Source organism: Bubalus bubalis, chromosome 11, assembly GCF_019923935.1.
Source record: "Bubalus bubalis isolate 160015118507 breed Murrah chromosome 11, NDDB_SH_1, whole genome shotgun sequence".
Classification (NCBI taxonomy): Eukaryota; Metazoa; Chordata; class Mammalia; order Artiodactyla; family Bovidae; genus Bubalus; species Bubalus bubalis.
In genome coordinates this window covers 34,171,785-34,185,547 of record NC_059167.1, presented here as the reverse complement: position 1 = coordinate 34,185,547, position 13,763 = coordinate 34,171,785, and the positions used below count along the sequence as shown (strand labels likewise).

The following is a 13,763-nucleotide window of genomic DNA, read 5'->3' as shown; positions in this document are numbered from 1 at the left end:
CCTCTAGTTGCAGCATGCAGGCTTCTCATTGTGCTGGCTTCTCTTGCAGAGCATGGGCTCTAGGCACACGGGCTTCAGTAGTTGCAGCTCCCAGGCTCTAGAGCACAGACTTAACAGTGGTGGTGAAGGGGGTTGGTTGCTCCAAATGCAGAACATGGGATCTTTCTGGACTAGGGATCGAACCTGTGTCTCCTGCATTGGTAGGCAGGTTCTTTACCACTGACCCACAAGGAAAGTCCCTCCTAAGATTTTTATGTACACTTGAGTTTCCTCCAAGTATACTTTCTGCATCCTCTTCTGAAAATCTCTAAGAGTTCACCCCCCAAAAGCAGAGCTTCTTACCTGCTGCAGAGCTCTAATGCTGCCAGATTATCCTCTTCCTCCCCTCTATTACATGCCTACATACCTCTTGGCAGTGACTTTGTGGCATTTCTATGTAAATAATACTTTTTTACATATGACTGACTTCTATGCATGGATATGAGTACCTCAACCTCTTTAAAAAGGTAGAATACCCGTTTGCCCTATAACATGGGTTCTTAACCTGAAGCTCATAGGACCAGACCCCACAAACACATATCCATAGTGTCTGTGCATAAAATTCTGGAGGTTCATGATCGGGGGGGAAAAAAAATCACATCTTTAACTGTACTAATCTCTTATTTAAAGTTAGTATTTTCTTATGTCACAAAGGAACTTATCTGTGAGACAGAAAGACTCACAAACATAGAGGATAGACTGTGGTTCAAGGGGAAGGGGATGGAGGAGGGATGAACTGGGAGTTGAGGATTAGTAGATGCAAACTATCATATATAGAATGATGGACAACAAGGTCTACTGTATAGCACAGGGAACGATATTCAATATCCTGTGATAAATCATAATGGAAAAGAAAATGAAAAAAAAAATACAGGTATAACTGAATCACTGTGCTATACAGCAGAAATTAATACAGCATTTTAAATCAACTATACATCAATAAATCACATTTTTTTAAAAGTTATGGGACTTCTGTAGTGGTCCAGAGGTTGAGACTCTGCATGCTCAATGCAGGGGGCATGAGTTTGATCCTTGGTCCAAGAACTAATATCCTTCATGCACCATGGTACAGCCAAAAAAAAAAAGAAAAAGAAAGAAATTTTTTTCCATTGTAAATACAGGCAAAAACCTATAGTATCTGAAATAATACCTATGATTTTTTTTCTTAAATAGAGATCATGGATATTTTCATCATATTTCAGTTGTAGATTCCTCAAAATATTGTTTAGCCCCATTGATAATTCAAAATTAAAGTCATTATTAGACTAGGAATTCCCTAGAGGTCTAGTGGTTAGGACTGTGCTTTCACTGCCATGAGTCCTGGTTCAATCCCTAATCTCTAGTTGGGGAACTAAGATCCTGCAAGCTGTGTGGCTCAGCCAAAAAAAAAAAAAAAAAAAACCTACCTCATTATTAGTCTCACTGGTAGATCTTATTATTTAAGGCATAAATAAAGAAAGGCACAAATTACTCTGTCACAGCTTTGGGGTTCTTTCTAATTTTGATAACTGTATTTCAAAAAACTGGTTTCCTTTGTAATTTTGTTTTTTAATACATTCAAAAATATTATTCAGAGGAGTTTATAAGCATTGTGAGACTGCTAAAGGAGTCTAAAGTACAGAAACAGATTAGGGTCCCTCCCCTAGAGGAAGACCCTGCTGCATTTAGAGTACATATAATCGGTGAAGGAAGACACAGTCACAGAGCCTTAGAGCAAGACTATTCTTCCAGCATCAGTAAAATGGCTAAGAGCATGGAGTGAACCTGAGAGTTAGGTTTCAAGTTCAAATTCTGTCACTTCCTGGGGCTGCAGCAATGGACATATCCTCAAACTGTGTGGCTATGCCCTTATCTAAAATATAAGTTGTGAAATTTAAATGAAACTTTGTATGTAAGTGATTAGCACAATGTCTGGTACGTAATAAGCATCTAATATTAATAGATAAATAATACACATCATTAATAATGACAATAATAATAATATTATAGTGACTATGATTCTTCATGACTTCCCATCAATTCTGTCGAGATATGTTTTTGTCTCAAAATATTCATCACTAAGAAATCCAGTTCAATTAAATACAGTTGAATTACCAGTATTTATTAGGAAACTATTGTGTGTGCTGTGCTCTATACTGAGCGCTGAGATTGTAAGATAGGTAAGGCCTGGCTCCCTGCCCTGTAGCTCATGGTCTAGCTGGAAAGACAGTCATGTAAACAAACAATTATGATAACTTGTAATAAGTGCTAAACATCAGCACTAGCAAAGTGCTGTGAGAATTTGGAAGACAGCGGGATTAGCCGGCCAAGGCAGGGGCAGCTGAGCTGGAAGGCCTCACAGAGATGGTGATATTTGAGCTCTCCGGAAGAATGAGTAATGGCTTAGCAGCCAGAAAGGGTATGACATGAATCAAAGCACAAGTCGGAGAATTGCCAGAGAATGTCAAGAACAACAGTTTTGCTAGAATGTAGGGTATGGGGTGGGGAGTGAATTAAGATGAGCTAAAACGCCATTTAACACCTGGGCTAAGTCAAGTGTTGTAGAAACCAGCTACGCAAAATACAGTCCAGGACCAGCAGCAGCTGTATCACCTGGGAGATGACTAAAAATGCACATCTTCAGGCCTCACTCTCAGACCTACCAGATCAGAATCTGCCTTAAGGAAATCCCCAGGTGATTTGTATGCACATTAAAATTTGAAAAGCACTGTGGTAGAATCTTAAATGCCAAGCTTAGATGTTACGGTTTCACCCCATGGCCTGTATGTGTTATAGATCTGGTTTCTAGAAAGTAAGTCTAATAGCAACATGAACAAACAGATTGGAAGGTGGGGAGCAGGAAGACTAGATAAGAGACCAAAGTAAGGGCTCTGTTGAGGTAGAGAGGGCACAGAGCTGACAGATAAATGCCCTCTGGTCTTGCCTGTAGTTGTATGAGTCATCATTACCTAGGAACAATTTCTTTGTATTAAGTACCTGCCATATTCCAAGCCCTGGGCTAGGTACTGAAGGGATGAAAATAAGCTTAAAGTGAAATCCCCTGAAATTTTTATCCTACATAGTGAGATGACAGAGACACATGAAAAGTTAACAACAACAAAAAGGATGTGGGGGTGTGTGTGTCTGTGTTACACATATTTATACACATACCTATATATGAATGTGATCTCCTTTCTTCAGGAATTTCTTTGCTGGAGTCAACCATAAAAAAGGCATTGTGAACACAGAAGAAATAAAGCCTTGCACAGTAAATTAAGGAATGCAGTGAACATATAATCCCATGGTGTTGTTAAAGAATATATGAACATGTGTGTAGAAAACCATTGGGAAACTTGATATGAACATTACATTTCACTGTTTTATAACAACACATTAGGAGCTTGTTGGGAGCACCAGCTGTTGATGAGGTTCAGGAACGTCACTGCAGATCCCACCATTCTGAGAAAAATTTGGGAATAGTCTGGGCACTCCCTCTTAGAAAGGGCCATGAACCTAGACATACTGTAGACGAAGCTTTCTAATGACAGTGGCATGTCTGATTTCTAAGACATATATATTTATTTTTCCTTACTAGGATTATTACTATACTATGAAAATTAAAACAAAAACAAGCAGACAAAACCCTGGGATTATTTCTCTCATAATCAACTAGTTCCTAAGTTTTTAGCAGGGAAGACTTTGGCACTTACCTGGCATATAACTCACTACTTACAGTACCACATTTCCTTCAGGTTTTAAGTTTTAAAAGATCACCACAGAGATCAAGTATATCCAATACTTTACCAAGTCAGTTCACTTCCGATGAATCAAGGACCTAACAGTGACCACTGAGGTTTAAATTGCAATCTAACAACAGTACTTTTTTCCAATTAACTTTTTCTAAATAGAATACTGCTGTCCACTGTTCTGCTCCTGTTCCTACCTTCCCTGTCTTGGAACCAGGAGAAATGCCAGCCATCCTCTGGTCCTGACAAAGACAGAGGACAGAGGAGGTGAGCTGTGGATGGACTGCCAATTTCATGCTAGCTGTAAAAAGGGAAATACTAAAGCCACAGCAGTCTTTTTGAGAGCCCATTGATGCCAGGCCCCACGAGAAGGAAATGTGCATTGGCAGCTTTTGTTATTTTCTAACTTGACCCTGACAATACCTGCTGTGCTACCTGTGCTTCTGCCAAAGGAGTGTCAGAGGCGGGAGGAAGTTTGCACACCTGGTGAATTCAACCTCACAATGCCTCTTATAGGGAGGAAAGAGAGAAAGGCAACTACAGAAAAGAACACAGCCAAGAAACAGAACCTGGGGAGGAGGAGGAAGAGTAATGAAACAAACAATTTGGTGGAATTCTTGTGTGACATTTTCTGAGATCATGTTACACTCCAGCGACAGCAATAATTAAGTATTATGGCAGCACTGGAGTGTGAGAATACGGCACTCCGGATTTGGATTTTTGTACCTGGAACTCAAAAGGAAATTCTGCACCAGCCACTGTGTCTCTGATTTTGATGCCCTGTTTGACTGGGCTGTTCCTCTGTGGAGTTCCCAACCACGTGTAATTAAACATCACGTGGTTTCTTAATGGACTGTCCTTTCCACAAAGGCCTTTTTTGAAATTTACAATCAGTACGTCTGTAGAAAATACGAAGTAATTGCCTTTGCCTATTCCAGTGATACTGTGACCATTTCTTTAACAGCCCTGTTGGTTTGATTGAGGCAATCAGAGGGGCTGAGGGAGAGGTTCGTTTCAAAGATGGTCAAGCCGAAGCCAAGCTTGTTAGCAGTAACTGTCACACAACAAGGCCAGGACACAGGACACCATATGGAGCTTCAACAGCCACAGACCCGGGGACCCACGTATGTCCTGAGGAGCAGCTTAAGGGCTCCAACCTCCCTCCACACGCTCAAGTCACCCTGAGGGACTTGAGAATGGAGCATACAGACTGTACTGCTGTTCACTGGAACATCTAAATTCTATTTAAGTATGTTTAGCGGGAAGGAAATGGCAACCCACTCCAGTGTTCTTGCCTGGAGAATCCAGGGACGGGGGAGCTTGGTGGGCTGCCGTCTATGGGGTTGCACAGAGTCAGACACAACTGAAGTGACTTAGCAGCAGCAGCAGCGGGAAGGAGTGGGGAAAGTACTTTCATTCTTGAAAGTTATTAAACTTCCAATGTCGCTTAGAAGTTTCCACACTTTTTTTTTTGGCTGTGCTGGGTCTTCCTCGTGGCACAGTCTTCTCCAGTTGTGGTGTGCGGGCTCCCTAGTTATGATGTGCGGGTTCAGTTGCCCTGTGGCACGTGAGGTCTTAGTTCCCTGACCAGGGATTGACCACGTCCCCTGCATTGGAAGGTGAATTCTTCACCACCGGACCACCAGAGAAGTCCCTCCACACATCTTTAAACCCAGCAGTGTTTCCCTTTTAACTCTGAAGCTTCTGTCTCCTGTAATGACCACCTATAAATGTGTTCGCCCATAAACACGAATGTGAGCTCCACAGGAGCCGAAACCTTGTGTGTTTCAAACCCAGGAGAATGTCTGATACAAAGAAGACCCTCAAATATTCACTGAATGAATAGATACATCTTTATAATGGTCCCAGTTTTCTTAAATCCTAATGAAATTTTAAGCAGAAACTTAATTTTACATCAATTTGACATCTGAGAATCCTTTCCCATGGCCATTCTAACATCCATTTTAATGTCTCTGAAACCAGAAAAACATTATGATTTTATTTGTCATGTAATTTGTTAATAATGCAGTTAGTACTGTTTGGAGAAATTTAGAGCAAGCATGAGAAATGACAATGAGCTTGGTTATTCTTTGAAATTCCTGAGGAGGTCATAGCTGAAATGTCTTCAAGGCAAATGCTGACTCAGTAAATAATTACATTTCCTTGTAGAACAAATGCAAATCTAAATTAACCTACAAAAATCTCTTTGGAAGTAATAATATTAGTATTAGAACTGTCAAAAGAACTGAAAAAATACATTTGGTGTTAAATAAGCATATAGTTAGATACATTGTAGAGGGAAACTCACAGAACCTAATAGGTCATTTGGCAGCAACTCCAGCCCTCTACTGGTGCTGGACAGTTCCTGAGATTTAAGTCCAAGAAGTTCTTCCTTCTCTAGTTTTAAATGTTCTAAACTGAAGATGGTGCCACTTCCCTGGAAGAACTTTCCCATAGCTTGGGAAAGTTTCCCATCACTGACAGATTTCTTGTTTCCATCAATTTACTCATAATTAGCCTGTTGGACAATTCTTCTGCCTGTCTGATGGGTGATACCTTTTCAGGCACTTGCAGGCAGTTGTCAGGTCTTTGTTCCACTGTAAGACATCACAAAGGTCTTGCCTCCTTATCCATGCCCTCAGAGATATGTTTTCATTTTGCAACCTTAAACAAATTGCTTGCATGGTGTGTGCTGAAGCACTGTGAAAGCTGATGACTAAAATTTCACTCTTTGCAAATATGGTCCATTTTGCCTATTCAGGCTTTCTTGAGACATCAGTCCCTCTAGCCACTTACTCATTTTACCTGCAATTCCTTAGAGAGCTGAATTGCCATCTTCAGTAAATTCATTTGAACAAATTTATTACCCTGTTCTCTTCTCCTTCTGCCATCATCCATACTAGTTGATTTGCATAAAGTCTTTTTATTCTCAATTATTCTCTTACTTCTTTTTTTAAACCAAGAGCCCAATTTACAAGGTCTTTATTACTTTATTATAAATTACTTCACCTCACTCTTTCTGTTCAATGCCAATTGATAAGGCAGGAAACGTGAAATGCAATGACAGCCCTATTTAAGCCACATCTAAAAGAAAATTAAAAGTATACTTTTGACAGTGTTTTCAGAGATGGGGAGGAGGTAATAAACATTGCCCACAGAATGAACTAACCTACATTACATGGGAATAAAGAGGCCAGTATCATTCTTAACTAAAGCAAGAACAGTTTGTTGTTCAGAGTGCTTGCAGCCAGGAAAAAACTACTTGCAGTGATGAATAAAGACTTTAACTCTTATATGGAGAGGACCAGAGGTATGATTTTAAGATAGTAGGGTTGAAAATTCCCTGGCAGTCCAGTGGTTAGGACTCCATGCTTCTACTACAGGGGGCATGGGTTCAATTCCTAATAGGGGAACTAAGATCCTCCATGCTGAGCCACCAAATACATAAATAAAACAAGGTGGTTTGTCTCATTACCCCTTGATCCCCTTGTAAAATCCCTTCATTCTTACTTCCTTCTTTCCAAACATATTTGAAGAGTTCAAAATCCTAATGGTTTCTACCAATGCTGAACAAAAAAATATAGACTCTTCATGATAAAGGCAAACAGAATACAAAATAATTTAATCTATGAAGGTACATAAAACATATAGTTTGACACATATTCAGATCAGATCAGTTGCTCTGTCATGTTCGACTCTTTGCGACCCCATGAATCGCAGCACACCAGGCCTCCCTGTCCATCACCAACTCCCGGAGTTCACTCAGACTCACATCCATCGAGTCAGTGATGCCATCCAGCCATCTCATCCTCTGTCGTCCCCTTCTCCTCCTGCCCCCAATCCCTCCCAGCATCAGAGTCTTTTCCAATGAGTCAACTCTTCGCATGAGGTGGCCAAAGTACTGGAGTTTCAGCTTTAGCATCATTCCTTCCAAAGAAATCCCAGGGCTGATCTCCTTCAGAATGGACTGGTTGGATCTCCTTGCAGTCCAAGGGACTCTCAAGAGTCTTCTCCAACACCACAGTTCAAAAGCATCAATTCTTCGGCGCTCAGCCTTCTTCACAGTCCAACTCTCACATCCATACATAACCACTGGAAAAAGCATAGCCTTAACTAGACGAACCTTTGTTGGCAAAGTAATGTCTCTGCTTTTGAATATGCTATCTAGGTTGGTCATAACTTTCCTTCCAAGGAGTAAGCGTCTTTTAATTTCATGGCTGCAGTCACCATCTGCAGTGATTTTGGAGCCCAGAAAAATAAAGTCTGACACTGTTTCCCCATCTATTTCCCATGAAGTGATGGGACCGGATGCCATGATCTTCATTTTCTGAATGTTGAGCTTTAAGCCAACATTTTCACTCTCCATTTTCACTTTCATCAACAGGCATAAAACATAGTTTGGCACATATGATACACTATTATATACTCACTGCTCTTGCATTCTTCATGTTGCATCTGTGATCCTGTCCTTTTAGCAGGATGAGTACAGTCAACATTGGTTCATCATGGCGTCTCTGACTACACCCTGCTGGCCAGTGACTGACTACAATGACAATGACAATAATGGCGACAATAATAACAAAGAACACGGACTGAGCACTTATTGAGCTAAGTGCTTCAATGGCCATAGCAATTGGGGAAATATAAACTATTATTTTTCCTGTTTTACAGATGAGGACACTAGGGAGCAGAGGGGCTAAATTATCTTCATAGGGACAAATATCTACAAATACCATTATAGAGGAGCTTGAATTCAAACCCAAACAATTCAACTCTAAAGCCTAAATGCTTCACTGCTATCCTTAACTGCTCCTCTGGTGAAGCTAGGGGCGAATTTCTCAAATAATGAAAAGCACATACTAACCTACATTTTCTAAGGCACCTGGAAGTTATATCTCCTTATTAAATAATGTTGTGTGAGGTTTTCCACATGTTTAAGAGAGCTAGTGAAGTGAAGTTGCTCAGTTGTGTCCGACTCTTTGCAACCCCATGGACTGTACCCTACCAGGCTCCTCTGTCCATGGGATTTTCCAGGCAATAGTACTGGAGTGGATTGCCATTTCCTTCTCCAGGGGAATCTTCCCAACCCAGGGATCGAACCCAGGTCTCCCGCATTGTAGACAGACGCTTTACCACCTGAGCCACGAGGGAAGTTCTTAAAGAGAGCTAGAAATATAGGCAAAAACCACGATGTAATTTGTATATGAAGTTGGGATAAAATTAAGCAAAGCTCAGAAAAAGCTAAAAATATTCAGACAAGATGAGCACGTCCACAAGGGAAGTTATAGACATTCCTTAGCACCAAATCCACTCAAGTTATCAATGGACAACATGGATGTAAAAGTTCAAGGCCTACAATAAAAACTGGTAAATTTGCCACTTTGGATAGATCTTTCAAAGGCTGAGTAAATCACCCAGTCCAACGCTCTGCTTATTGATTTAAGACATACGCAAATGTCCCATTAAAATTAGGGAGACTGATCCCCTCTTCACCATCATCATCTTGAAGAAGTGGCAGCATTAAGCAAGAGAACAAAAGCCTAGACTCTCCCTCTTTAAGGTTTTCGATTCTATCCAGACCCCCTCATGGAGCAGACAGATACTTAAGAAAAATAGTGCTGAAATTGTAAGCCCTTGCAAATACTCTGAACATGAGTTTGACTCCTGTCTGACCAGGCAAATGTTGTGACTCTCTTTATGCTTTCTGAACATTATACCCTTAAGACACTGGAGCTGAGGCCAATCTTAAGTAGTAACAACCCTTCATTTTTTATCTTATGTCTTATTTCCCCAAAATCAATTAGGCAACTGCCCAATATTAGAAAATGCACCAGTTTAGCCATCAGTGACTGGTGGTCCAGCGGTTAAGGATCCAGCTTGCAATGCAAGGGACACCGTTCGATCCCTGGTTTGGGAAGATCCCATATGCCACGGAGCAACTAAGCCCATGCACCAAAACCATTGAGCCCACATGCTGCAACTGCTGAAGGCTGTGTACCCTAGACCCTGGGCTTTACAACAAGAGAAGCCATGGCAATGAGAAGACTGCACACCGCAGTGAGGACTAGCGCCTGCTCGCCACAACTAGAGAAAGCCCACGTACAACAACACTCACCACAGCCAATACATAAATCTTTCTAAGGGGTGTCCCTTTACCAAATGTATACAATGCACTCATCCTCTGATTAGCATTTATAGCTTAGGTTTATTTAGTGTATCATTTTGAGGAGAAGTTACCAAACAACACAATAGGGTTTGCAAATACCAGTTAATTAAAAAGATAGGGCAGCAAACAAATAGTGTAGGAATGAAGTTATGGAACAATATAGCGAGATGCTTCTGGGACACTGTTTGCTGATAACTGAAGTTCTGCATAAATCAAGCTGATCTTTGATCCTGTCCAAAGGAACTTTTTGCTAAAAATACCTAAAACAATTTGGTTTTACTTTTACCATCAATGATCCAATGATCCAACTTCCAATACATGGACCTTAAAAAACATATTATTAAAATAGCTGCAGTATTTTTGAAACCTCTCCATTAAAAAAAAAAAAAACTGTCAATTCTCTCTAGAGCCATCTAACAAAATCAAACAGAATCATTACAATTAGTATATTAGAGTAGCAGGGGGAAGAATAATTCCACAAAGTAGTAATGGCAGGTTTTTATGACTTCAGCTAGAGCTGAGTACACTGGAACATGAGGCTCCTACTCTTCCCTCTACACATTTGGAAGTTTAAATAGTAGTAGTTTTATTTCCCCTGCAGGTCATTTAGCCAACCCGCTCTGGGCATCAACACACAGGACAGCTTTTGTTTTCAGTACACCCCTTTCCTTTATTCTCCACGGCTGCCCACTTCCACTCTCCTTTCTAGCCCTGAACTGATACCAGGTTAATATATGGTGATCTGAACTGACCATATTAGAGACGGCAAAATAAACGCCATTTTCAAAACAAGGAAACCAATTCTACATAGAGCATTGCCTTTTGTTTAAAGTGCATATTCCCTCTATTGTTTGGCAAAAACATTCATTTCCAGAGGCTTTTTCTAGTCATAGTTACAGCAGTGTTGTTCAAAGTTTATTGGGCTGGGAACACACAAGGTTACCTTTTCAACCTTTCTAATTTTTATTGGATTCTAAGCTCCTACATCTTGGCCCTCGGGCATTTTCATTGATAAAGCCCTCCTACCTTCTAGTCCAACAAAGACCAAAGACTTTGGATATGAATTTTTTAAAGTAACCACTGGAGAAGAGGCTTCAATTGTATTGGCCCAACTGGCAATCTGTGGAAGGCCACACGAATTGCTCAGAGATAACGCCCTGCCTTTCACCTCGCGGTCACCAGTTTGAGTCAAGCAGAGATTAACGGTGTCCAACGGTTGTTATCATCTGGTGATGGCTTGGGAGCTGATATGAAATAAATTGCTAGTATCTTGCGTCTACTTGCCTGAGGTCACCCGGTTCAGGCTATTTGATGGACCAGATCCAAATCTTAGCTGCAATGGTTCCTCTAAATGGAAGCCTCTGTGCAAAGATCAAATGCTAAATAAACTGTAGATTATACTTCTTCTTGCATTAATGGAAGATATCCTCTCAGACAAAGTTTGAAGTAAGCTGGGGAGTTCTAAGTGGGGAAAGTGGGCAAGATCTGCTATTCCAGAAGAAAGGCCTCTAAGTATTTAATTTAAATTCTGTCCTGGGTCCCCTAGAGGTGATTATACCATCTGATCTTGAATTCCTCTCCTGGATAGTATAGTCATGCCCTCCTTCTGACTCAATCAGAAGGTCCTACACCTCCCTTATCTATTGTTTTGTCCATGTTTGACAGTTGTCAAGCTTGAAAATGAAAAACTTTTCAACAGAAAAATATGGGAACCTGGGCATGGTTGGAATATGCACAACACATTTAAGTATTTGCAGAGAGATGGGCATGAGTTTGAGCAAGCTCCGGGAGTTGGTGATGGACCAAGAAGCTTGGCATGCTGCAATCCATGGGGTCACAAAAGTCAGACACAACTGAGCAACTGAACTGGCTGACTGAGAGAAAGAAAGACAAAGAACAAATTCACATTAAATTTCCTGAAATATTTAATCAGAGTCAGAAAATATCTTATTATTGTTGATTGTTTTGATTAAAAAGGCTTTTGGATCTGAATCATTAAAATATTTGCTTAAATTTTCTACTTGACATTTCATGCAAAATACTATTAGAATAAATCTTGTCTACTTCATTCATTAATTTAATATGTTATACCTAAACAGACACATGAACAATAATTCAAACTGGGCCTAACTAGGTAGAATTTAGAAATAAAGGGACTTTTAAGATTATTTTGTTTAAAGAAAATTAAAGATTTCTTAAAGTTAAGGGTAGACTCAAATTTTACAGGACTGTCACCTTTTTTGTTACCAAGTTTACCCTTCATTCACAACCTATAAAAACCAGTGGCTCTTAATTTGGAGTTTTTACAAACCCTTTTGTGCTTCCCAGTTGACTCAGTGATAAAGAGCCCACCTGTCAAGCAAGAGACATAGTTTCCATTAGTGGGTTGGAGGAAGTCAACCCACTCCAGTATTCTTGCCCGGGAAATCCCAAGGATAGAAGAGCCTGATGGGCTACAGTCCACAGGCTCACAAAAGAGCTCGAAGTACGACTTAACAACTAAACAACAACAAACCCTTCTATGAATCTGGTGAAAGCTATAGATCTTCTGTCCAGGAATTAAAAAAAAAAAAAAAATACAGTTACACAAACCAAAGAAATTTTTGTACAATTGAGTTAACATCCTCTAAAATCTATTCACAAACAACCATCCCCAAAAGGATACCTGAAACACAGGGGTAAGAATTTCGGAAGGGACTTTCCTGGTGGTCCAGTGGCTAAGACTCTGTGCTCCCAATGCAGGGGGCCCAGGTTCGATCCCTGGTCAGGGAATTACATCCCACATGCTGCAACTAAGACCTGGTCCAGCCAAATAAATAAATATTTTTTAAAAAGAATTTCTGAAAAAGATATCATCTCAGACAACTTCAAGTAAGAGTACATGCTTTGCATCCTTATCAATACATATGAAGAAAAGCAAAAAAAAAAAAAAAAAAAAGAGAGAGAGAAAGAAAGCAATGTGCTGTCTTAAAATGGGCAGAAATCAAGATTATTGGTTTAATCAGGCCAATTATTTGTCCTTGAAAATGGTGAATACATGTTTATATCAAAATGGTGAATACATGTTTGTACCAAGTTTTCTCAATTTCAAAATTAGAGAACTTTAGAGTATGTCCAATTTTAAGACCAAACAAGGCCATGATTTTGCTAAAAGTTAACTATCAAACAGATTGAGTCTTTGTTAGCCTTCTAAAACTTGAAGTGGCCAACTCAGACTAAAATTAAAAACTGTTGTTGTTGTTCAGTCGCTAGGTCCTGTCTGACTCTTGCAACCCCATGAACTGTAGCTGGCCAAGTTCCCCTGTCCATGGGTTTTTCCAGGCAAGAATACTGGAGTGGGTTGCCATTTCCTTCCCCCAAATTAAAAATAGAATCCACTTAATCAGCAAGATCTACTGAAAAATAAATTTCAATTAGAGACTTGGATTAATTTAAAATTCTAAAATGTGATTCTTATTTCCAAAATAACCTAATTTCACTTTAGACATATATGTAATACACATGTATATATGTGTAATTTCTATATTACACATATAAATATATATAAGTGCCCCAAATATCTGCCTACCATTAAAAAAAAAAAAATCCTTACCACTTCACAGCAGTAAAAATGGCTGAAATTCCTAACCAAACATAACTCAAAAGTTATAAAATTTTTTTAGATTAGTGTCCAAGAAGGACTCGGGGGAGTCCTTTACATGTGCATCCTTGGTCTTCACAACTATCTCAAAATTCATTTTAGGTGATTTTGTCAGTCATTCGTCAAAACGTACCATAGCGCCCTAGCACGAAGTGGCCACTCCACTCACCAGCTGGCAAGGCCGTAAGTTGGA

At 39.9% G+C, this 13,763-nt stretch overlaps 1 non-coding gene across 1 annotated transcript; it reads left to right on the top strand.

Moving 5' to 3' along the window:
* Positions 1 to 12,629: 12,629 nt before the first annotated feature.
* TRNAG-CCC lies at positions 12,630 to 12,702 on the top strand. Its single transcript has one exon. It is a non-coding gene; the product is annotated as a tRNA-Gly (tRNA).
* The last annotated feature ends 1,061 nt before the right edge of the window (positions 12,703 to 13,763 follow it).